Below are 24233 nucleotides of genomic sequence, written 5' to 3'. Positions count from 1 at the left end.
AGGGTGTATCTTGAAACTTGTTTCATTATAGAAGTTTAGTGTAACATTGCATCTGTTGAGTACATTGTTGAATGGGTTGTATATATCATGCGATTGAATATGATATGAGAATTGTTAACATTGAAAGGAATAATGCATAATAAATGATACGGGTTGAAATATATGTTGTGTTATATATTTAATATGAGATGCCCCTTGATAAAGAGATGAAATGACCAGTTTTGGGTCAAGTTGTTTATTATGGTTATATTATATCATTGGGAAATTGAGAAAAATATGTTTTCAAAAAACTTAAGCTTAATTTCGGGGACGAAATTCTCTGAAGGGGGGGAGGTTATAGCGACCCCGGTCTTTACCCATCTGATTATTGTATCCGGACTTAGGTTCCGTAGATTCTGTCATTGTATATTGTTGTTGTTGTCCTTTATTTTCTCATTTGGAATTATAGGATGTGTTGGGCAGGTTTGTTTCAGGTTGGTTGGGTTTAGAAACCAAGTCTTGCTGTCCAGGTTTTTGGTTGTTCGCTCGAGCGAGGAGTTTGTCGCTCGAGCGAGATGTCTTTTTGGTTCTTCGCTCGAGCTGGGGTTTGGTCGCTCGAGCGAGAGTTGGCGTCCAGTATGGACCTGTAGCTTTGCATTCTTGGCTCGAGCGAGCTTTTCTTCGCTCGAGCGAGTTAGTTCATCCTTCGCTCGAGCTATAGTTCTTTCGCTCGAGCGTGTGTCTGGTTACAGACCTGAGGGTTTGAGTTCTTCGCTCGATCGAGCTTTCTTTCGCTCGAGCGAGCTTTTGGGTTGTTGGCTCGAGCAAGGATTCCTTGGCTCGAGCGTGGTTTCTCTGTGTCTGGTCGCTCGAGCGACCTAGTCTTCGCTCGAGCGAGCTTGTCCAGTTTATATACACAGCAGCGGGATTTGATCAGTCTTTTTCATCTTATTTTGATTCCAAACCCTAGGTCCAACTTCTCTTTCTCTCTACTCACCTTCTCTCTTAGATTTGATCCACTTAGGGAGTGTTTCTACCCTAGATCCTTCATTAAAAAAGATAGAGTGAGTTGAGGGCTTCCATTTAATCTGAATAGTTGGCGATTTGGAGCACTTTGGTATTTGGGGTATCATCTCTGTCTTCTCCTTTTGGGTTGTTTTCTTCAAGGTAGGGATTTCCTACTCCATTTTATAGGTTTTGCTCTAAGTTTTGGTATATTGATATGTTGGGTTTACTTTGGTAATTTTTGGGAAAACCCTGGTTGTAATATTAAATTAATTTGTAAAATTAATTTAAGGGAATTGGGGAATATGGCTAAATTCATTGTATTGGGGGAAAATATTGAGTAAATGGTGTAGTTGGTTAGTTTAATCACTCACCTATGAAAATGTTGGAATTATGTTAGTTGATGCATTTATTTCCTGTTTAGAAATAACTGTTTTGGGCTATCGGTGGAGGATAGTCGTGATTGTTGTAGACATTGCATGTGGATTAGGAACAACTGAAACTAATCACACTGGTTAAGTCATTAACTTTGACTATTGCATTGATACAGAAAATATGTGTATTGATTGAGCATTGCATTTGCATACATTGTTTTGTGTGGGAGGAGATAGGGGATGTACTCCACGGTTTAGGGGAAGATAGGGGATGGACCTGTAAACCGGATTTTGTTTGGGAGGAGATAGGGGATGGACTCCATTAGCATCACTTTTATGTGTGCTTATTATATAGAAGTGTTTTTATTGATACAGCACTAAAATGTGTATCAATCTGGAAGTATGAAGTGTTGTGAATTGAGCTTGAGTCTCATTTGTTTGTTGATATTGGAAGGATGTGAATATGGTATATGTAATTCACTGTTGTAAGTTTGGCCAGGTTCTGAGCCATGTTGATAAAATTGGAAAGTAAATTGTATCTTAGACAATAGTGTCATGAGACTGTAAAATGAAGTGGTTAATTATCTTGGTTAACCATCTGTCAAATACTTTTGCTTTATTCATTTCTTATATGTGGTTTAGTATGTTTCTACTGGGCTGTGGCTCACCCTTTATGGGAACATCATTTTCAGGTTCAGGTGATAAACTACCTCCAAGGACTTAGCTTGGGAGGGTTTGGCTTCTGGATTGAAGAAGACTACCTTTAGTTAATTGTCTTAATTATTAATACATGTAAACATTCAAGCCTAGGGCTTTTCTTGTATTGAGATTAGAACTTATATTTTTGAATCCAAGTGTTGGCTTGGAAAGATGTAAGCCTGCAGGGCATTTTATTCGATGTTACATGTAATGTTTTATTTAGTAATACTCTGATGAATGAATTAATAAATTGTCTTCTTTAAATAATGCATGTCAATGATATATAATGGGTTAATTTTGAGGGCGTTACAGTAACACTACAAATAAAAGCATCATTACCAAAACTAAAGAAAGTGAAAAAATGTAAGAAAAAATCAGAATGTGCTAAAAACAAATGAAACACATTACATGTAATCAACTAGTGATGTAGAGGGTGAACATATCCAAAGGTTTTGTTCCCAAGAAATTCAACCATACAACAAAATTAAGAGCAAATAACCAAAGTTACTATTGCGTGTCACAAGAATCGATGAAAAAAAAGAGAGGATAGTTTTCAAAAAACTAAAGCCAAATAGAAGGGTTAAGCATATCCACCTATTCAACAATTTTAAATTTCTTTACATTGTCTCAATTACCAAACAAACTAAAGCACATCCATCAATTTTAATTCTTCACATTATCTCAACTACCAAACAAACTAAACTTTCAACCCTAATAAAAAAAGAAAAAAAAAAACAAAAGCAAAAGCAAAAGACAAAACTAACAAAAACAAAAAATAGATCTCATCCTTTTCATCAATGTCAAGCTCTACAAAGCAAATAAAATAACCAACACCATTGAAATTCTATACAAAATGAGACTAATCAGAAGTTCGAATATTAAAATCAACACATACATGTAAGTTATATGCATAAAGACATATATGAAGCAATCTTAATCATCATATCCATATGTCTCAAATTCTAGAGACCCAGATGCCTGATGATCTTCAAAACTCCAAAATAGTAGCAATCACACCTGGAAAAATAAAATAGGGCAAACTTCACTTTACCCCCTATGGTTTGGGCCATTTGCGGATTACCCCCGACGTTTGAATATCACCACATAACCCCCCTGTGGTTAATTGAGTAATGTGCACAGTTAATAACACCGCCAATGGAAGAAATAAAAAGACTATTTTGCCTTTATATATATATAACCCTTGTTTACCATTTCTCATTCAACAGTTGTGCATTTGAAAAGAGGAGGGAGAGAGAGAGGAGAGTTAGAGAGAGAGAGAGAGAGCGAGAGAGAGCGAGAGAAAGGTTGAGAGAAAGAAAGCTTCATTTTGGAGCTGGGTTTGTGAATATCCAAGGTTCATCTACTTTTGTATTCAACGTTTTGAATATCCAAGGTTTAATTTGCTTTTGGAGGAATTAGATTATGGTAATAAGGTATGTTTGGAAGGATAATTGGAAAATAAGGACGAAGAGTACAGCTTAAAAATAAATAGCTGGTTAAGGGAGAATCAGAACTTCTAGAGTTTTTATATAGCTGGTTGGATTTGTATATGTATACAAATATATATATATATATATATATATACACATATATGTATCGCTTCTATTTCAAAAATTCTTTGGTATTGCTTTGTTGATTTCTATGTTCTTCATGTATATATAATAATAATAATAATTCCAAAATGAACCATGTTCTTTTTTTCTTTTTTAACAAAGGCATTATATTATACTTAGAATACCTAATAATCATCCTATGTGATTGCTTTAGTGTCTTCTCTATGTTTCAAATAGTGGTTTTTTTTCTTCATCTGGGTAGAGATTTCCAGATCTGGGTTTTGAAAAATGAAGAAGAAAGGCTGTTTTGGAAATTGGTGATGAAGATGAGGGCATTTTAGTCATTTAATTCGGATGAAAAATCATCTTTCCATAACCAATTGCATAGCCCTCGCGTGTATTGCATAGCATGTTAGAATAGATGGAAAAGCTAATTGTGCACTTCACTCCATCAACCACAGAGGGGTTATGTGGTGATATTCGAACGTCAGGCGGTGATCCGCACATGGCCTATACCATAAGGGGGTAAAATGAAGTTTGCCCAATAAAATAAAATAAAATATTTCTAATAATAAAACCTCTAACAATAATAATAAGGGTTTTCTCAAAGATGAGAAAGCATCTTCTCAAATCCTTAACATCAAAACTTTTAACTCAAACCTAATAGCAATAAAGAGGTCAAGGAGATGGCCAGGGCTAGCAATCGAATCAAAAAAATAAAATAGACTCAATTTTCTAAAGTATAATCAGTTTTATTCTATTACAAACATTCCATGACTACTCTTCACATGGTTTCAAACAAGAAAACACTTTCCTTAAATAAAATAAATAATGAAGGTAGAGTATGACAAATTTAAAGCTAAAAGTAAAGGCAACGCCTAGAAGACATTTATCACATTGCAACAACAATTTGTGAACAACAAAAATTAATAAATAATAGAATGAAAATCATGGTATTGACATTTTACCAAAATACATATACCATCATAGTTTTGTAGCAAACACTTAATCTATCCCCAACTTAAACTAATTACCCAATCCAATCATTGAACCCCCGAAATGTAACACCCCGAAAATTAGGCAGGGTATATCAATTTATGCAACAAAACCCACCTGATAGACAAACACATATATATAGCTAACTATTCCATACATCCATTTCCATTAAATCCCAAATGCCAAATACATGCTATTCACATCTCAATGCCCCAGTTCCAATCCCAAGCATACATTTTACAACAAGTATGAAATGGAAGCCAAACAGATAATAAGTGCCCTGCAGGTTTACAAATTTATCCAAGAACATTCGTGGTTATACAAAATGGAGTTTCAACTTAATGCAAATACAACCCTGGGCTTACATTCAACAAATAAGAATAAAACAAAAATGAAGCCTCAACTTCGAGTCCTCCCAAGTCAATGCCTTGGTGGATGCATAGCACCTGTACCTGAAATGGTTTCCCTTATAGGGTGAGCCATAACCCAGTAGAGATATGTTACACAGCATATGAACTATAACAAGACTAAAGAGGAGTATGCTCATGCCATGCTAATGATAAAACAATTTATCTCTCTTTTTATAAAGCATGCAATGTTGAGATACAACAACAAATATAAAACCATTTCCATTTTAAACCATATCTGTTACATGAATATAGGCTCTATGAATCTCTAGGTGAGTGTCTACAAGTAGGCCCTAATGCACTACCATTGTGATTTTTACCAGTAAACTGGAAGGCTCGACACCTAACTGTAGACGCGCCCGTGGGCCTCATGCTACAGTTCGGACTCAGATTATCACGGTTCTTAATCTGATCTCACAATGTGCGATATGAGATTGATAAATCACCAAAGAGTCTAAATCCGACAAATCGTTTTGAAAAATAGATTTTTAGAAAGAAGTGCCAAACATGGACTGCTTTGCCAAATACAGAGTCGCCACCTAAATGTTTTATTTTTGGGAAATTTAGGAAACCCTGACTCGTTGCCTAAGGCCACATGTCCGTCATCACCAAAGTTGCCTCGGCTCGGGAACTTGGGTAAGATTGGAGAAGGTCAGCTATGAGCACCCCCACTCGCCCGATCAAAGATCAGCTTCTACTAACCATGATATCTAGTTTTGAAAACATTATGCGTTCTTATTTCGATTAATTAGCTAATCTTACTATGTGATGCGCACAACACAAAAGTATAGACTAGATCACCTAATTTGGAACAAAGCATTGCATATCCATTTGTTCGGAAAATGGTTTGGAATTTGCTACTCGCAAGTAGGCTAAAATACGGATTTCAACGAGTTGTTCCAACTCAAGCAATCCAACCTTCACCCACAGGCATTCAAGCAGTAATATCACATAAGCACATAGCCACATGGTAAGCATGCTAACATTCACACTTATGTGAGATGCTAAAGCATAAATACTTACAGCGTACTCCGAGCCAAAACAAAGAACATGTTAGCAATCAAACATATGATCCAAGTCCATTTTAAATGGCTAATGCATCACAGGCAAAATGCAATCTAGAATAGGCTCGGCTAATCCTAGGATGGCATGTGAAATGCAACAAGTAACATGTATTCAAGTTAGATTTGAAATACTATGCAGTTAGCATGATGCGCCGAGCCCGGTGTATGCAATACTGATGAATGAATGCACGCATGCATAGCATAAGGTATGCTAAATTAAATATGCCCTAGTACTAACCATCAAAAGCAGGTAAGTAAAAGGGAGAAAGAAATGGGGGTTGGAAGACATGCATACACACACCCACACTTATTACACATTCGCCCTCGCTCGGAGGGACCAAAAGAATAATACAAATTAATTAACCTACAAGCTAATTAATTATTACAGACCACTTAACTAGTTAAGCAAATTAACTAAGCTAAGAAAGCAATAAAACAGCCTCGGGAAGAGGGTCCAATGCATGCGTGCTCAGGTTTGCTCGGAAATCCGTTGCCATGCACAAGCTGCCTCTGCTTACCCTGCTCTGCTCTTCTGAAAATTGCACAAGTCCCAAGGAACATTCTCTGAACACTGTGGAGCATCACCGACCAAGGAGAAACATCACCGACCATGGTAGAAGGGTCATCGACCATTGATATGGCTCTCGGCCTCAAATGTTTGGTCGGTTGGCAATAGAGATGGTCGGCCGACCATGTATGCCTGCAGAATCTTGTTTTGACAGCAGTAGAGGGCAAACATGGCATGGCAATGCATTTCAAGCAAATGTGTGCACCAACACCCTCCTTATCATGTTCATGACTCAAAGGAGGATGATCCTCGACCCTCGGGCCACCAATCGCGCATTTCAATGCGTGATGACCAAAGAGGCCAAGTATGCATTTTGATGTCAAAAGTAATGCAAACCAAACAAACAAATGGACCCAACCTCTATCATAATCGATTCAAGAGGCAAGGCATGCATGCCAAATGCAACCTAAGCATATAGGCTAGTATGCAACATGAACATGGAGGCAAGTATGCAAACATGTAACAAGTATGCAAGCTAACAAGCATGCAAAATGTAATGTCAACAAACAAACATGCAAGACATGTGACATGTTAAGCAACCAAAGCAAAAGAAATGCATGCCAAATGCACTACCACCTAAGCATGCAACAACATACAAAGGGGTCAAGTGTGTGACAACATGCAAGGCGAATGTACACACAAACATTCATGCACGCAAGGTCCGACACTTATGCATCAAAGAACAACTTTTAAGCCAAAAACAGTGGCTAATATGCTAAGCACATGAAGGCAAATGTACATACAAGCATGCATAGATACATGGTTCAAGACTTAAGCATAAAGAAGCAACTTTTAAGCACACTTAAAAGGGACAAACACGGGCATATGGCAAGCATACTAAGCTCTGAAAATCATGTTAAGGATGGTGCCAAACCAACTAAACAAGACGAACAAGGCATGCAACTATGTCCAAAACTCAAGGCAAGCCAAGGGGCTTAAACCATGGCTATATGAAGCAAGTCCCAAAAGGCCATGGGGACTCAAAACCACCCCAAGGCAGACCAAAACAAGGTCAAAGGCACACCTAGATGGCATCTAAATGGCCTAAGTCTAAAGGCATGCAAAAGGGTTCAAACATGGAGCATGAAACACCAACCTTTTAAAGTATTAAAGGAGCATCAAATGCAAGCATACACGCATACCACAAGGACTGAAATGATGCTATAAGTGGTGCCAAACCACTGAAACAAGCCAAGTAATGCATGCTCAACACTTACACACCCAAGGCTAACAAGCCAAAATGCAAGGTGGCTATACAAAGGATGTCATGGATGGCCAAAATGATTCCCAACAGACCTTAAGCATACTAAGACATGCAGAAAAGCTTCACAAAGCTAGGCCAAGAACATGCTAGAAACAAGGCTCAAAGCACAAAGCATGTTAAAGCAATTCATGGCATTACAAGACAAGTATACAAAGCAAGCATGGTGTGTCTAAACCAACTTAAAATAGTGCTATATCATGGCAAAATAAGCACAAATACTAGCTAAGACATGGCCAACATGAACTCAACAATGGTGCTCACACATGAGGCTAAAATGACAACTTTTGAAGACAACAAGGAGAGGGGATGACCCTCTCCTTCTTAGGACCTCAAAGCACCATCCCCACCACTGTGAGGAGGCCCAAACAAGGTGGTCCCGGAGCTCACCAAAATAGCACAAAAATGGGACCAAACAAGGCCTAAGAGGGGTCAAACAACCCCAAACACCAAAACAACTTTAAACGACTATTTTAAGCACTTAAAATCAGAACTTTTATATGTTATAAGTTAAGCTTAAAAACAGATGCAAGGATGGCTAAAAGCCTATGCAAAAATGGGGAATAAAGGACAAAGTTCTTACCCTTGAAGACCCCTTTCAAGAACTGAGCTCCAGCTGCTTCCTCAAGCTTGAATCCACTCAAAAACTCTAAAAATCACTCCTTAGTACCTCAGTAGCTGAAGGAAAGTGTAACTCTAGGTGTTTGTGTGCAAAACTATGAACAAAACACCTTAATACACACGCAATATGGAAGAGATGGAGATATAGAGATAGAGTAGATACAACTATGCTAACCCTAATCCAGAGCTCTAGAACTCAACCCTCTAACCCTTGAGAAGGGAAGAGAAGGTCTCCCTTTATAGAGGATCACTCTTGCAAAGCTTACAAAACAAGCTAAGCAAGAGTGAAATCCCTCCATACACGTGTATGAAGGGGGTGCAAAGTGGGTGCCAGCTAGCACAACTGGCACAAAATATCTGCCAAAAGCAGATGCACAGTGGTCGGCCAGCCAAAAATGCCAAATTGACCAAATAAATGGTCGATCGACCAAACAGAGTGCCGATCGACCAAACATTTGGCCGATGGCAACAAAACAATGGCCAGTGGCCTCAAGCCATGGCCGGTGAGATGTGGGGATGGCCAACAAGCCATTTCCTACTCCTCAAAAGCAAAACACAAGTGTTTGGTGCAAAACCAGACACAAAACAGGCGAGTCGAGAGGTCTTGAGGCAAGGCGCGTGGCCGAGACCTCCGAGAACTCAAGATAAACACGAACATGGATGATCACCGAGTGTTCAAACGGTGACGTTCAAGTCTTGAGGACAATCAAAAATGGGGTGTCTACACTAACCGCGCGATTCTACACCCCCTACCCAGATTCACCACATATTCATCTTTTCGCAAACAAATACATTTCCAAACATTTCTCAAAAATAGATACATTTCCAATGAAATGAATGTAATGCAATGTCCAATGCAACAAATGAGGAATGTGGTACAATTTACCTAAGTCTCATGCATTTCTACAACAATCACGGCTATCCTCCACCGATAGCCCAAAACAGATATTTCCAAACAGATATTTAAACAATTAAATTCCAAAAAAATTTCAATAAATACAATCTATTCCACATCTCATCAAATATGAACAACTACACTAGTTTTCATATCACAATCACGTCCGGTAACCTCTTAAGGTCCATTTCTAACCGTGTCAGTTTTATTCCAACAGATACATTAAGCAAAATAATACCGTTAATGCCCGAGAAAATATCATTTTCTTTCCAAACTCATTCTCCCAACTTTGCTTCGGCCACGCTCAAGCCCTAGGACGAATGTGTGGGCTCACTATGCACGACGCTCGATCTCTGATCCGCGACGGAGAATTGGACATCCTCAGCCTGATTCATCGTTTTTCCGATGTCGGTGACCGCGGTGATCACCACTAGCAAGGTTTTCGGTGCCATGCCCTTTGTTTGTGCATGCTATCTTACTTTTTGCTTGCCCCAGGCTTCAGCGGGTCCAGCATTCGTTTGATCGAAGTTGCCCAAGGCTTGAAAGAGGGCAAGAGCTACATTGCCATGACATTGGCCGAGACGTTGATGGGCTTGGATGTTTCCCATTGCCGGGAAACGACCAGATTTGCAGGGAGTCCACTACTGCTGCAGGTAATGTTCCCACCCTTCCTCACATATACATTGCTCATGTCACTCGACCCTCAAGCTCGATTTTTCTCTTAAAACCCTTTTCTCACTTTTCTCTCATCGTACATCTCTCTATTCTTTATTCTCTCATTTTCCATCCCTCCCCAGGTGTGGTTGATGGACAAGTTACAGGTTGTGGACTGTTGCCCAGCATACTCAGCTCGCGGCTACTTCTTCCGACGACGTCTAGTCGATGCCCTTGATGAGGGATGATGGTTTGATTGGATGTGCAGGTTGTCCGCAGACTGTATTGCTTGGCGTTGTCCTTGGCTCAATCTACCGGCAATGAGCTACAGCATGTCCCGGTAGGCCGGGATTCAGTTGATTGGCTTAACACACTATGTCTTCTACTTTCCGTTCTGGTTCCGGCGTCAGTTTGGCCATGATCAGACTTGCCTGGCAGAGGGGATAGAGTACCCAGCTGCATTTTAGGTCCGAGGCGCACAGCTAGCTCGGTATGCCACGGCATAGAGAACGAGAGAGCTTCTAGCCCCTGCTCCCACTTTCAGTTACACCCTTTCTGATGAGTGCATAGATTGGCTCAATGAAGAGGCACAGATTGGGCCTAGCTTGGCATCAGAGGCTTCGACCAGCTCTAGGAGGGGACGCAGAAACACCTGACTATGCCCCAAATTTATTTGCTTTAATCAGAACTTTCAAGTTTTCTTTATGAATGTAATGAAAAACAACTTCAATTTGTATGCAAGAGCAGGAGAACTCTGTATTGAAATCAATAAAATTGAAAGTTGTGGGTACTGAAAATTTCCCGTTTGGTCCAAAAATGGTCTAAGTTGTAAAAGATTAATTTGAGCAAAATCAACTTTTATTAAAACTTTTCAAAACCATTTTCGATATGGATCAGAACTAGATACGCCTGAGATCTGTCACTGAGATGCACAACCCCGGATCCCAGCAACTGGAAAGTTGCCCCTAGTCTGAATAGCACTGCACCGGAGATCACGACCGAGCTTTTGAATGCAGAATAGAAAAAGATGATCGAACATGATCACATGGACAAAGTTGATCAGGGAAGTGTTTATGGCTGGACTTCAGGATGAAGTTGCCTACGTATCCCAAAGATGGGAATCAAGCCCTACGTAGTTTGGCTCAGGTTCACTCGTGTATTAACCCTCACCTTTTACGCTCTAACTTTTGCCAAGGCCGCCCTTTGCGGGTTTTCAACCTAGCGAGCTCAATTTTTATAATTTCAAATTTTCTGTGCTCTAACTTTTGTCTAGGTCGCCCTTTCGAGTTTTCAACCTAGCGAGCCACTCAGGGGAAATATTTCTTCAACTTGTCCATGTTGATCGGTTGGGAGAACTCTAGGCCATCTAGGTCCTTCAGAACGACAGCTCCACCCGACCAGATAAACTTAATGATGTAGGGACTAGTCCAATTGGGTCGAAACTTGCCCCTAGGGTCGTGGATGGAGGCTCGGTTGTCTTTGAGCACCAAATCTCCTTCCTGCAAATTTCTGGACTTAACCTTCTTGTTGAAAGCCCTGGCGATTCTTCGTTGATAACCTTGAACATGGTACAATGCTTTCATCCTTCTCTCATCAAAAAGCATGAGTTCCTCAAATCTGCTCTGCTGCCAATCTGCCTCAGCTATCTGACACTTAGCCAGTACTCGTAATGACGAAACTTCAATTTCGATAGATAGAACGACCTCCATCCTATAAACCAATGAATACGGAGTCACTCCAGTAGAAGTTCTAATTGACGTCCGGTAGCCCCACAGAGCAAATGGCAGCTTATCTGGCCAGTCCCGGTAGGTTTCCACCATCTTCTGTAGTATGTGTTTGATATTCTTGTTGGCGGCCTCAACTGCTTCGTTGGTCTGCGGCCGATATGTAGATGACAAGCCACGTTGTATTTCTCCAACAAGTCAATCACTTCTTTCTTGAAGTGGGAACCGTTATCCGAAATAATCTCATTTGGGACCCCATAGCGACAGATGATGTTATTCATGATGAACTTCGCAACAGAATGAACTCATGCCCATTGGACCCCTTCGGAGTGATAGCCCCGATCATATCGATTCCCCAAACTGAAAATGGCCATGGCGAAGTCATATTGTACAACTTTGACGGCGGGATGTTCATGCGGTTTGCATGGATCTGACATTTGTGGCATTGCCGAACAAAGCCGATACAATCCTCCTCCATGGTGGACCAGTAGTAACCCTGTCTGAGGATTTTCTGGGCTAGCATCACCCCGTTCGTGTGTGCTCCGCATTCTCCTCCATGGATGGCCTCCATTAGGCGCTTCGACTCTTCAGCCTCAACACACAGCTTATGCATTCCCAGATGACCTCTCTTATACAGTTTTCCTCCGCAGATGATGAATTGAGTAGCCATTCTTCGGATTGCCCTCTTGTCTTTGGCATTTGCCCCTGGTGGATACGCTTCTTTCTCCAAGAAGTTCTAGACATCGTAATACCAGGGGTTCTCATCTTGAACCTCTTCTATGGCACCAATTGACTCGTAGGCCAGTGCAAACTTCTGGTCAATGATGATCGGACGCATCCGGACTCCAAAAGGGATGTCTATCATAGAAGATAGAGTTGCTAATGAATCTGCAAACCTGTGGTTTTCTCTTAACAGATGAGCGAAGTTCAGTTTCTTAAACCAAGGAATCGGCAAGTCCAAGGTCTGGTGATAAATTCTCATCTTTCTTCTCTGACTTTCCAATCTCCTTTAGCTTGAGATACAACAAGGTTCGAGTCCCCGATGATGTCCAACCGTTTTGCCCCTAGTTCTAGGGCGGCTTCTAAACCAGCAATGCATGCTTCATACTCTGCTTCGTTGTTTGACACTTTGAATCGGAGTTTAAATGCTAGAGGGATACGGGAATTCTCGGGTGCTATCAGCAACACCCCTATCCCATACCCGTACTAGTTTGATGCTCCGTCAAATACATCGTCCAAAACTCACTTCGACATGCAAAATAGCCTCATCTGGGAATAAGTACTCAACTGCTTCATCCCCCTTAATTGGGTGATCGGCTAGGAACTCCGCTACCGCTCTCCTCTTTACTGACTTGCGAGTCACATACTTCAGATCGAATTCGGAAAGCAGAAGCAACCAGCGAGCTAGCCTACCCGTAAGTGCTGGTTTCTCGTAGAGATATTTGATAGGATCTAATCTTGAAACCAACATTACGGAGTAAGCTAACAGGTAGTGCCGCAACTTCCTGGTAGCCCATACCAAGGCCAAACAAGCCTTCTCGTCGTAATCCAACATCTTCTTGCTCAGGTAGTAGATAGTTTTTTCCACTTTGTCCTTGGACTCCTATGCAAGCATGTAGCCTATTGTAGTTTCAGTTACTGAAAGGTACAAAATCAACGGTTTCCCCGACTCAGGCGGTGACAACACGGGTGGGTTCTGTAAGTATTGCTTGATCTGTTCAAAAGCAGCTTGGCATCGGCCGTCCCATTGGAACTCCGTTCCTTTCTTTAGGAGACCAAAGAGCGGTTTACAAGTCAAGGTTAATTTAGTGATAAACAGTCTTATGAATTGCACTTTACCCAGAAAGCCTCGCACCTCCTTTTCAGTCCTCGGTGGTGGCATTTCTAAGATGGCCTTGATTTTGGAAGGGTCGACTTCGATACCTCTTTGTGTAATCAAGAACCCCAGCATTTTCCCTGTTATAACACCAAACGTATACTTCTGAGGATTCAGCCACAACAGAAATTCTCTGATCCTTTGGAAGAACTTTTGCAAGGTGGTGTAGTGGCCCTCTCTTTCGTTGGACTTGACAATCATGTCGTCTACGTACACCTCAACCTCCTTGTGGATCATGTCGTGCAATATTGTGGTCGCGGCCCCGTTGATATGTAGCTCCAGCATTCTTCAGCCCAAACTGCATCACTCTATAACAGTAGGTCCCCCACGGTGTAGTAAAAGCAGTCTTCTCCTGATCTTCGGGTGCCATCACAATCTGATTGTAGCCTGAAAAGCCATCCATGAACGAAAGCAAAGCATGCCCCGCTGTAAAGTCCACTAACTTCTCGATATGTGGTAAAGGGAAGTCGTCCTTCGGACTGGCTCTGTTCAGATCCCTGAAATCCACACATACCCGAATCTTGCCATCCTTCTTTGGCACCGAAACGATGTTGGCCAACCAAGTTGGGTACTCAGATACCAGCAGGAACCCTGCGTCAATTTGCTTGGTAACCTCTTCTTTAATCTTGAGAGCCCAGTCCGGGCGGATCCTCCTGAGTTTCTATTTAACAAGTCGGGCCTCGGGGTCAAGAGAGATCCAGTGTTGTACAATCTCAGGATCGATCCCAGGTATGTCTTCGTAGGACCACGCAAAAACATCTTTGAAATCTTTTAATAAAGCGACTAAGCGCTCGCATTCCTCCGAAGACAACGTGGACCCGATCTGGACCAGCCGCGGGTCCTTCTCAATACCAATATTAACTGTAGTGATTTCATCAACCAAGGGTTTAACAAATCTTTCCTGCTCTTGATCAATTAAATGTTGTAAAACCGGAGGAATTTCTTCCTCGTCGTTTTCATCAAAATTTTGAAAGTTCTAATTAATACAATAAATCAGAGGCACAGAAAAGTACTCAGAAGCCACAGCCATTCCATTCTCATTAATTACTTCCAAATCGTTCGATTCCTCTGTTACAACAGACCCAAAAGAGAAAGAAAAAGACGACCTAGACAGGACTGTGGCATCCGGGTTGTCACCCCCAGGAATACCGGACTCAAACTCAGACGAGCTGGAACTTGATTCCGACTCCACAGACTCGGTGGAATCAGATTCCGGCTCACTACCTGACCCGGTGCTACTTGATAAAAATCCCTCCTCGTACTGCCAGATGAGGGAGGGTGCGATGGATGCATCCAAAATGTTTGAAGGTAGGCTCGCAGCCGTTTCATTCGTGATCATGGACACCGAGAAGTTATCCCCCAAGCACTTCTGTACGATCGGAGGATCTGAAAGTAGACAAGCCAGCGCTACACCCATTTCAATCTCGGTGCTCTCGGAATCCATTTTCTCATTCTGCTCAACCTCAACTGATGGGTCTATCTGCTCCTCGGCAACATCATCTCCGGAGAACTGCAGGTCAAAGAAGATCTCAAACCCTGGCAAGCGACGCTTCTCCGCATTCAACCATGGCTTTGGGAAACCGCAGAATGGAAAATCCTCCCCCTCCCAGACAAAGCGTCCGTTTAGGGTACCCTAGATGGGTCGGTGCATTAACTCATAAGGCTTCGCTGCCTGCTTTGCCCTGGCTCTCCCGGCCATCTCCTTGCCTTTCCTTACCCAATCCTCTTTGGTGGGCAGATAACCCAAGCCAAAGGTATGAGGGTTGTGCGACACTTCGACCGATACTGCAATGCCTTTCCGGCCACTCTTCCCTAATCCCATCCCAGGGATGTGTTGGAGCTTATTCATGAAGTACACTGATTGTGCGCTGACATATAACCCCTCATCAACAACTAAGATGTTCTGTATGACCCGGGCCTCGGCCAGAGTAAACCCTGATAGGAACACATCCTCCGTGCCGTGCTTGATTTCCAAAACTGGTGTAGACACTTGTCATGACCCAAACCCGCCCCTATGGGTTAAGGACATAACCGGCCAGCAATCTTGAGATTACCTACGGCCTCATATTCTTCAGACATAACTTGTCAGAGTAAAGGGGCCAAACGGAAGCAAAAATTAAAAACTTTGTCCATAGAGCCGTGCTTATATGCACATCAAACAGACCATATTCAGTTACGTTAATAACCCACCTCAAAATTACAGTTTCACAAAATTCATTACAGACAGGATCATTCAAAATGAGTCAACCTATTTACAGATATACACTAGGCCCTTGCCAACAGGAAAAAACATAAGTACATAGCAAAAAGGCAAGGTAGGTCTCAAGAGTGAGACGCAAGGCTGACTTCCTCAAAACTCGGATTTCTCCTAGCAAACTTCACTAGGGCTAGGTTTGGACTTCCCTTGGCTTACCTACAAACACATGAATGAGCGTGAGCGATAGCCCAGTGAATAATATCAAACATGACAGTTACATGACAATATGTAGAACAACATGCTCCAAACGGTCTTGGGCCCAATTCATACTTCTATTTAACACAGATATATATATACTTATACAAAATTTAGTTCAAGTGACTGTAGTTCCAACATACTGGCCTTTGGCCCATTCAGGTTTCCATTCTTTTCAAAACGGCCTCCGGCCCATTCATTTATGTCAAAACGGCCTTCGGCCCATCCATTTACGTCAAAACGGCTTTTAGCCCATTCATTTACGTCAAAACGGCTTTTAGCCCACTCATTCATGACAAAACGACCTTTGGTCCATTCATATTCATCTAAACGACCTTTGGTCCATTCATATACATCAGAACGACCTTCGGTCCATTCGTTCTTATCAAAATGACCTTTGGTCCATTCATATACATCAGAACGACCTTCGGTCCATTCATTCTTATCAAACGACCTTTGGTCCATTCATATACATCAAAACGACCTTCAATCCACTCTTTCTTATCAAAACGACCTTTGGTCCATTCATTGATTCTTGTCAGACTTTAGTCCACAATCCCAATTAACAGCTCATAAAGTTTATAAGGGAATAACAATTGGACATTGACAAACTTTCAAATATTGATATTACTCACAGTGATCGGCTTGTTGATTTGCCCTGGAGCTTGACCCTACACGTTTCATGAACACAAAAGGGTCATTAACAGTTTAATCCGTTCTTTAATTCACATATTCCTCTTTAGGCTTTATTATTATCTCATTAACTCATTTACAATGCTTAACATATGCCTAAGAGTGCTTGCAAGTGAAACAGAACGGAAAACAGAACACAAAATGCAAAAACAGGATTTCAGAAAATAGGGTCCCCGCTCGAGCGTGGACTTCCCCGCTCGAGCGGACCCTCAAGGCCTGCAAAAGTGCTGGTTGCATCAAAAATACGCTCGAGCGTGAAATAGGACGCTCGAGCGGAAGGCCTGTCAAAATAGCTCCCACGCTCGAGCGTTAATTACCATGCTCGAGCGAACATTAAGTCTGCAAAAAGTACTAGGAGCACGCATTTCCCGCTCGAGCGTCAGGTTCCCCGCTCGAGCGGACCTCAAAATTCTGGAAAACCCAGAACTGTGTTCTTGAGCTTCAACTCGAAATTCAAAGGTTCAAGATGCATGATTTCGGCTCAAATATCATAGAAACATACACTAACATGGCATAAACCCCAAGTTACAACATAATGAAGCTCAATCCCAAGAATTACTTACATGCATGGCCCATTTTGACTCAAATTCATTTTCCAACATAATTAATTCATGCATTCCAACTTCACATCTTCATCAATCATGCATGCATGCCAATCCTTGACTCCATTTCTATTACAATTGGTACAAATGGTGCTCATAACCATGAAGCTCGACCAAACCATACTTGCATGTATGATTCAACACCTAATTTCTCATATTCTACTCCTCACATGCTTGATTATGCAATTTCATGGCAATTCTATGCATGCATGTGCATATAAACTTCAAATTCATCATACTCAATACCATTCATGTTCTTGATCAGATATTCTCTTCGAATTAACATTATTACATACACAAATTCATGAATTAAGGGTTGATCACTCACCGAGGAGCTTCAATCTCCACCCGTTCTTGTTAATTCTAGAGTGTAGCTTCCCAATCCACAATCTTGAATCAAAATGCCCAATGGTGCTTCCCCTCTATCCCAAAGTCGACTCTCTCTCTTTTCTAGAGAGTTAAACTCCAGCCAAAATGATATAAGGAGGAGAATTGAATGTAACAAGGGCCCTTATATGGCCCCACTAACTTAAAATTATTAATATTAAATAATTGAGGCACTAGACCCTCAATTTAATCAGTTTAATCTGACCCGAATAAATTTCCAATTAAGTTTCACCGTAGGCTCAAAAAATTATGCCAATCACAATGGCGTAATCAATTTCGGGTTCTGTGGCCGATAGGGCCCTCAATTTAATTTCCAAAGTAGTTTACTCAAACAGATATTCCTACAGTGAACAGATAGAATTGCAAAATCACATATATTCACATAATGGCACATAAAGTCAGGCTGAACACGTAATCATATTCAAATTAAGGACCAATTTAGCATAATGCAGAACAGGGGTATCACAACACTTCTGGCGGCGGATGGATTGACGAATTCCCAAAAACAATAGCCACCCCCTTCCCGTGGGGATATTTCAACATCTGGTGCAAGGTGGAAGAGACTGCCTTTACCTGGTGAAGCCACGGCCGCCCCAAAAGTAGGTTAAAGGTTGCGGGAACGTCCAAGACATGAAAGTCAATCTCGTGTTATCCCGGACCAACCTGGGTCTAAATTTTCACAGTCCCCATCACCTCTCTGCTTGTGTTATCATACGCCCTTATCACCTGGGTTGTTGGCACAAAGTCCGCGGGCTTCAACCCGATTGCATATGCCGTCCTTGACGGGCACACGTTAATAGCGGATCCTGTGTCGACAAGAACCACTGGTATCCATTTGCTTCTATATTCCACAGAGATGTAGAGCGGTTTGTTGTGATTCGCGCCCTCAGGCGGCAGTTCCTTGTCGAAAAAGGTCAACATCGGGGAAGCGCCTCCCGGAAAAACCAATCCCACTAGCTGTTCGGGCGTGGTGTCTATGGAGAGTTTGGCCTTGTCCATTGCCGATAGGATAGCTTGTCTATGAACACGTGAAGCCATAAGCAGTCCCCAGATGGAGATGTCTGCTTGTATCTTTTTCAACTGCTTCAGCACGGCCTCTTCTTCAAGTAGCTTCTCTTTCTGCTTCTCCGACTCCTTGTCCTTCTTGGACGCCTCTGGTTGATCTAGGTGCGGGGGCTTTAAATACCGTCCACTCCTAGTCATATGGTCAACTTCACCAATGTACCAGGTATCGTCCGGTTGGTTACTCCCCCAATCCTCATCTGTATGGGTAAGGCATAGGTCATCGTCTTCCCACCACATGCCATCGGCAGCCAACAGACACCTGTCCGGCTCCGTTGTAACTATCCTTGTACTCGCAGTACCTTCCGTCTATGTGCTCGCAGCATGCTCTATCTTTGTGCACACAGCAGGTTCAGTCCCCATAGGGGCCTTGGCTTTTCTGGCTCTCGCAGAGTCTTCGATTCCTTCCGGTTCTAACTGCGTTAATGCAGCCTGCTGTTCAAAATTTCCTGTGTTCGAAATGCCCAAATCCCGAGCGAAATTCTTAGCACCAGCGCTCTCTGGCGATGCATTCTGATCCCCGGCCCTTCCGGCCACAATTGATGTCCTTACCCCTGACGGGCCTTTTTCCAGATGAGATTCTTCAACAATATCTGGTTGGTCGTCAAGCCATCATGTAACCTCTACTGACTCCTCAAAATCAAACCAGTTGACTGTCATGTCTGCTAGATCTTGTTCTTTGATAAACTGAAGGTTAGCAATGTCCCCTTCCAGAGCTGTTAAGTCTTCTATCCCCAGATCAAGTCCTTTCCCCCGTATTACACAACGTTCTGCCCCTGCTGCCAATTCCAGATTTGGCCTAACCTAACCTGCTGATACAATGTAGCCACTCGGATCATATACCTCCTCTGCACAGCTCCCAATTTCCTCAGATTCTGAATCAACAGCCCCACTTTCCTCCGAAATCATCCCTGTTCCAACTTCGATGACCACCACTATTGGTTCAGGTTGGGCTCGGGAGATGTCCAACATGAACAAGTCAGTGCTGTCAGGAATGAACACCTCCAGCTTGGGTAGGTGAGACGGGGTGATATATATGCTAGGATCATATGACACGACCCCAATTTGGATTGAGTTAATGCGTTTGGGAGGTGGGGGTTGGTTGTGTGGTGAGAGAGGGTTGGTTGTGACGTTCGGCTTCTCTGGAGGCACGATCACCCTGTTGTCGACGAGATCCTGAATCTCGTGACGCAATCTAAAGCAATGGTCGGTGTCGTGACCATGTTGCTGGTGAAAGGTGCAATATTTGGCTGGGTTATCGGAGGAGGGAAGTGTTTCTGGCAACGGTCGCTGCTCCAGGGGCTTCAAGTGCCATTTCTTGATCAAAACCCCTAGAGCTTTGGACATGGGCATGTATAATAGAGTGAAGGTTCTTTGGCCTCGAGGTTGGTACTTGGTTGTTTGTGAGTTGCTTCCGGATGCACCGGTGAATGGTGTAGCTGTAAGGGCTCTTGCGGGGGTGGTGGTGACCATGCTTACTTCTGAGGCTCTGGCAGTTGCAGCACTACTCGTGCCTGCATTGGTGTTGCGGTTGAAGGTTCTCCTGGACTGCTCTCTGTCATTGTCAATCAGACCCTGTTTCAAAGCGTCCGCGATCTGCACTCCAATCTCATGTAGATCTCCAAAAGTGAGGAGAGGGAGGACGATCATCTTTTGCATGAGCTTGGGCTGGAGGTTGCGCACAACCATTCGTATTTGATCTTTGTCAGTTGGCCTAATGGTCATCATCGAGGCATTGGCCCTCCAACGGGTTACGAAGTCAGAAAAGCTCTCATTCGGCTCCTGTCTAGTCGTCTCAAGATCACGAGTTGTGATCTCGATCTGTGTGTTGTAGGAGTATTGAGCTACGAAGGCCTCGGCCATCTCCTCCCAGTTTCTCTTGACGGAATCCTTCAATTTTGCATACCAAATGGCCGCTACACCCGATAGGATCCGGCCAAACAAGGAAAGCTTTTGTAATCTGGAGAGGCCTATCAGCCTTAGTATGTCTGGAAATAGCCGCAGATGCACCATAGGATCTCCAGACTCGTCAAAGTGGTCAATATGTAGCATCTTAAACTGGTCCGGCAAAGTCACAGCTACATCGGTATACCCATCCTCAATGTCCGGAATGGACTTCACACCCTGAGATTTCTTGAACAGCTTCTCAAGCTTGCTCACTTTTAATGTCGTGGGGTCCACCTCGAACTCGAAGGGAGAATCCAGTAGATTGATAGGCGTGGGTGCCTTGGACAGTTGAGGCAGAATCGGGGGCGGAGGTGGCCCCGTTGGGATGTCTGTATCCTCCTGGACATTCTGGACATTCGCCGTCTCCCCGTGTAATGGGACTCTTGGTGGGGGAGGAGCTTGGTGTGAAGCAAATGCTCCGGTTTGCTATTGTAGCCTGGCAATTAACTCCGCCTGTTGAGCCATGACCTCAGCCTGTTGTTTGGCAAATTCTGCTTGACGAATAGCGTCCTACTGCATAGTTTTCATACTTTTCTGGAGTTGACGCATCATTTCCTCCATTCCTGCTATGTTGCCCTGATCTAACTGAACTGCCGGTATATCTGCCTCTGCAGTAGACTCGGAAATCTCAACCTGACTGCTCAAGGACCACTGATTTGGGAACCGCGATATTGATACACTGTGCCTCACTGACCTCCGTCTAGCAACCAGGGGTAAAGAGTAGAACACTGGTTGTCCATCTATCAGATCCTCAGATCAATGAAGTCTGCGACCTCTAGTTCAGAGTGCTTGGGGAATATCTGCTTGGTCGGAAGTAATTGTGCTAAACTACCCTAGCAAAAAGATAAATAAAGCATAATAAGGAAATAAACAACTAAAAAAATGGACAGCATAACAGCTTAAATAAACACAACACACAGTCAGTCATTGACAACACACAGTTGGCATTTGTAAGCTGAATATATTGTTCTCAAACACTAATCGTTGTTTCCCAGTTACTGCCCCAAATCTGAATCTGATACTCACAGGTAAAACTGATTCCCAAATAATGATACTGATGCCCGCAGGCCTGATACATGCATTCCTGTAGAGACACACTCTAAAAGCATATAGTAAGCAAGTGAGAGCCAAAACACCCCTATGTTGGGGTAGGGTTTCCCTGTCCTAGTTTCGTCAAGAACTAGGGTTTCACTATGCACACAGCGGTTTCAAACAACCTATAATCGGGTAAGCAACCTGTCCTAGTTTGGGATGGTCACTATGGATTTCGAATATGCACTAGGTCGAATGGTCAAAAAAGGTACCCCGGTAAAAATCGGGGTTTGTGTTCCCATCGTGGCAGAGCCCTTAACCGGTCAGCCTTATGGCACGCTTCTCAAAGCGACCCTCCGGCAAACCGTTCAGGAATAGCAGATGGCAAACACGGTGTCCTAGGTGCACCAATGCAAATGCAATGCAAGGAGACACATAAGTGTAATCAAAACAAGATATCATTAGTTCGAGTCAAGTTCTCTAAATCCCCATCAGAATCGCCAGAAACTGTAGACGTCCCCAAACGTCCCGGGAAAATCCTGTTTTGTTCATTGGGCTCACTACAGGTCAGACTCAAATGTCATGGTTCTTAATCTGATCTCGCAAAGTGCAATACGAGATTAATAAATCATCAAAGAGTCCAAATCCGGCAAATTGTTTTGAAAAACTGATTTTTAGAAAGAAGTGCCAAACATGGACTGCTTTGCCAGATACAGAGTCGCTACCTAAATATTTTATTTTGGGGGAATTTAGGAAACCCTGACTCGTGCCTAAGGCCACGTGTCCGTCATCACCAAAGTTGCCTCGGCTCGGGAACTTGGATACAATTGGGGAAGGTCATGCAATGAGCACCCCCGCTCACCCAATCAAAGATCGGCCACTACTACACATGATATCTTGTTTTTGAAAACATATGTGCTCTTATTCCAGTTTATTAGCCTAGAATTGCTACGTGATGCGCACAGCATACAAGTATAGACTGGATCGTCTAAGTTGGAACAAAACATCTCATGTTTGTTTTTGAAAGTGGTTTGCTACTCGCAAGTAGGCTAAAATGCAGATTTTACCACCCTCAAGTAGGCTTAGAAAACATGGTGATTTGCCACTCTCAAGTGGGCTTAAAACTCGCAATCGATGAATTGTTCCAATTTAAATAATCCAACCTTTACCCACAGGCATTCAGGCAGGTATATCACATAAGCAGTTAGCCTCATGGAAAGCATGCTATCATGGCAGTCACTCACACACATGCAAGGATGCTAAAGCATAAACACTCATCGAGTACTCCAAGCCAAAACAGAAACTAATTAGTAATCAATGCATGATCCTAGTTCATGTTAAGATGGTTAATGCAACACATGCGAAATGCAACTAAGATAGGCTCGGCTATTCTAAGATGGCATATGAGATGCTACAGATAACATGTATTCAACTCGGATTTGAAATACAATGCAGTTAGTATGATGCGCTGAGCCCGGTGCATGCAAGATAGATGAATGAATGCAAACATGCAAAGCATAAGGATACTAATTGAAACATGTGCTAACACTAACCATCGAAAGCAGGTAAGTAAAAGGGAGAAAGACGTGGGGTTGGAAGACATGCATCACACACACGCACACTTATTACAAAATTCGCCCTCTCGACGGAGGGTCCGAATAATACAACACCAAGTAGCTAATCTAAGCTAATCTAATTAAGCTAGTTATTACACAACCAAAATGAATAATAAATTACAGCTAATTATTACACAACTCTAATTAATTAACAAACTAATTAAGTAAGCAATTACACTAGCATGCAAACTACATGAATGTGGACTGCCTCAGCTCTGCCTTGAATGATAAAGGATGCATGCATGCTCTAGTCGCCTTGTCGGGAAATCCATCGCGACGCCCCAACTTGCCTTTGTTTGCAATTGATTTCATAAATTTGCACAAAGCTCCAGAAGGCTGAAACTCCATCCTGGGAATCTGTGGGAAGGCTGCCGACCAACTGTTGGCCTTGGAGGCCACCTGCCGACCACCTTTTGTGGGAGAAACCAAAAGGGGTGGTCAGCCTGCCAGAAAAGCTGGTCGGCCGACCAGTTTCTGCCTCTGGTTTCTGGTTTTCTGCTACAAGGAGCAAGAGAGAGGCATGGCAAGGTAATTTCAACATATGTGTGCACGACCACTCTCCCCATCATTGTTCAAGCTCAAGGGAGTGTAGGTGTCGATCCTCGGACCACCAATCACGCATCTCGATGCATGTTGGCCGAGGAACCGAATTGCACAACTTAATATAGAATAAATGCACATATGAACACATAAATGCCTAAACTCCATCATGTGTAGTCAAGAGTGTCGGCAACTGGGAAACGAGGCACGTTTCATTACTTCGAGT

The sequence above is a fragment of the Camellia sinensis genome, chromosome 11 (assembly GCF_055761805.1).
Source record: "Camellia sinensis isolate YWXY chromosome 11, ASM5576180v1, whole genome shotgun sequence".
Classification (NCBI taxonomy): domain Eukaryota; kingdom Viridiplantae; phylum Streptophyta; class Magnoliopsida; order Ericales; family Theaceae; genus Camellia; species Camellia sinensis.
The sequence above is the reverse complement of the archived record's forward strand: the minus strand, read 5'-3'. Positions refer to the sequence as shown.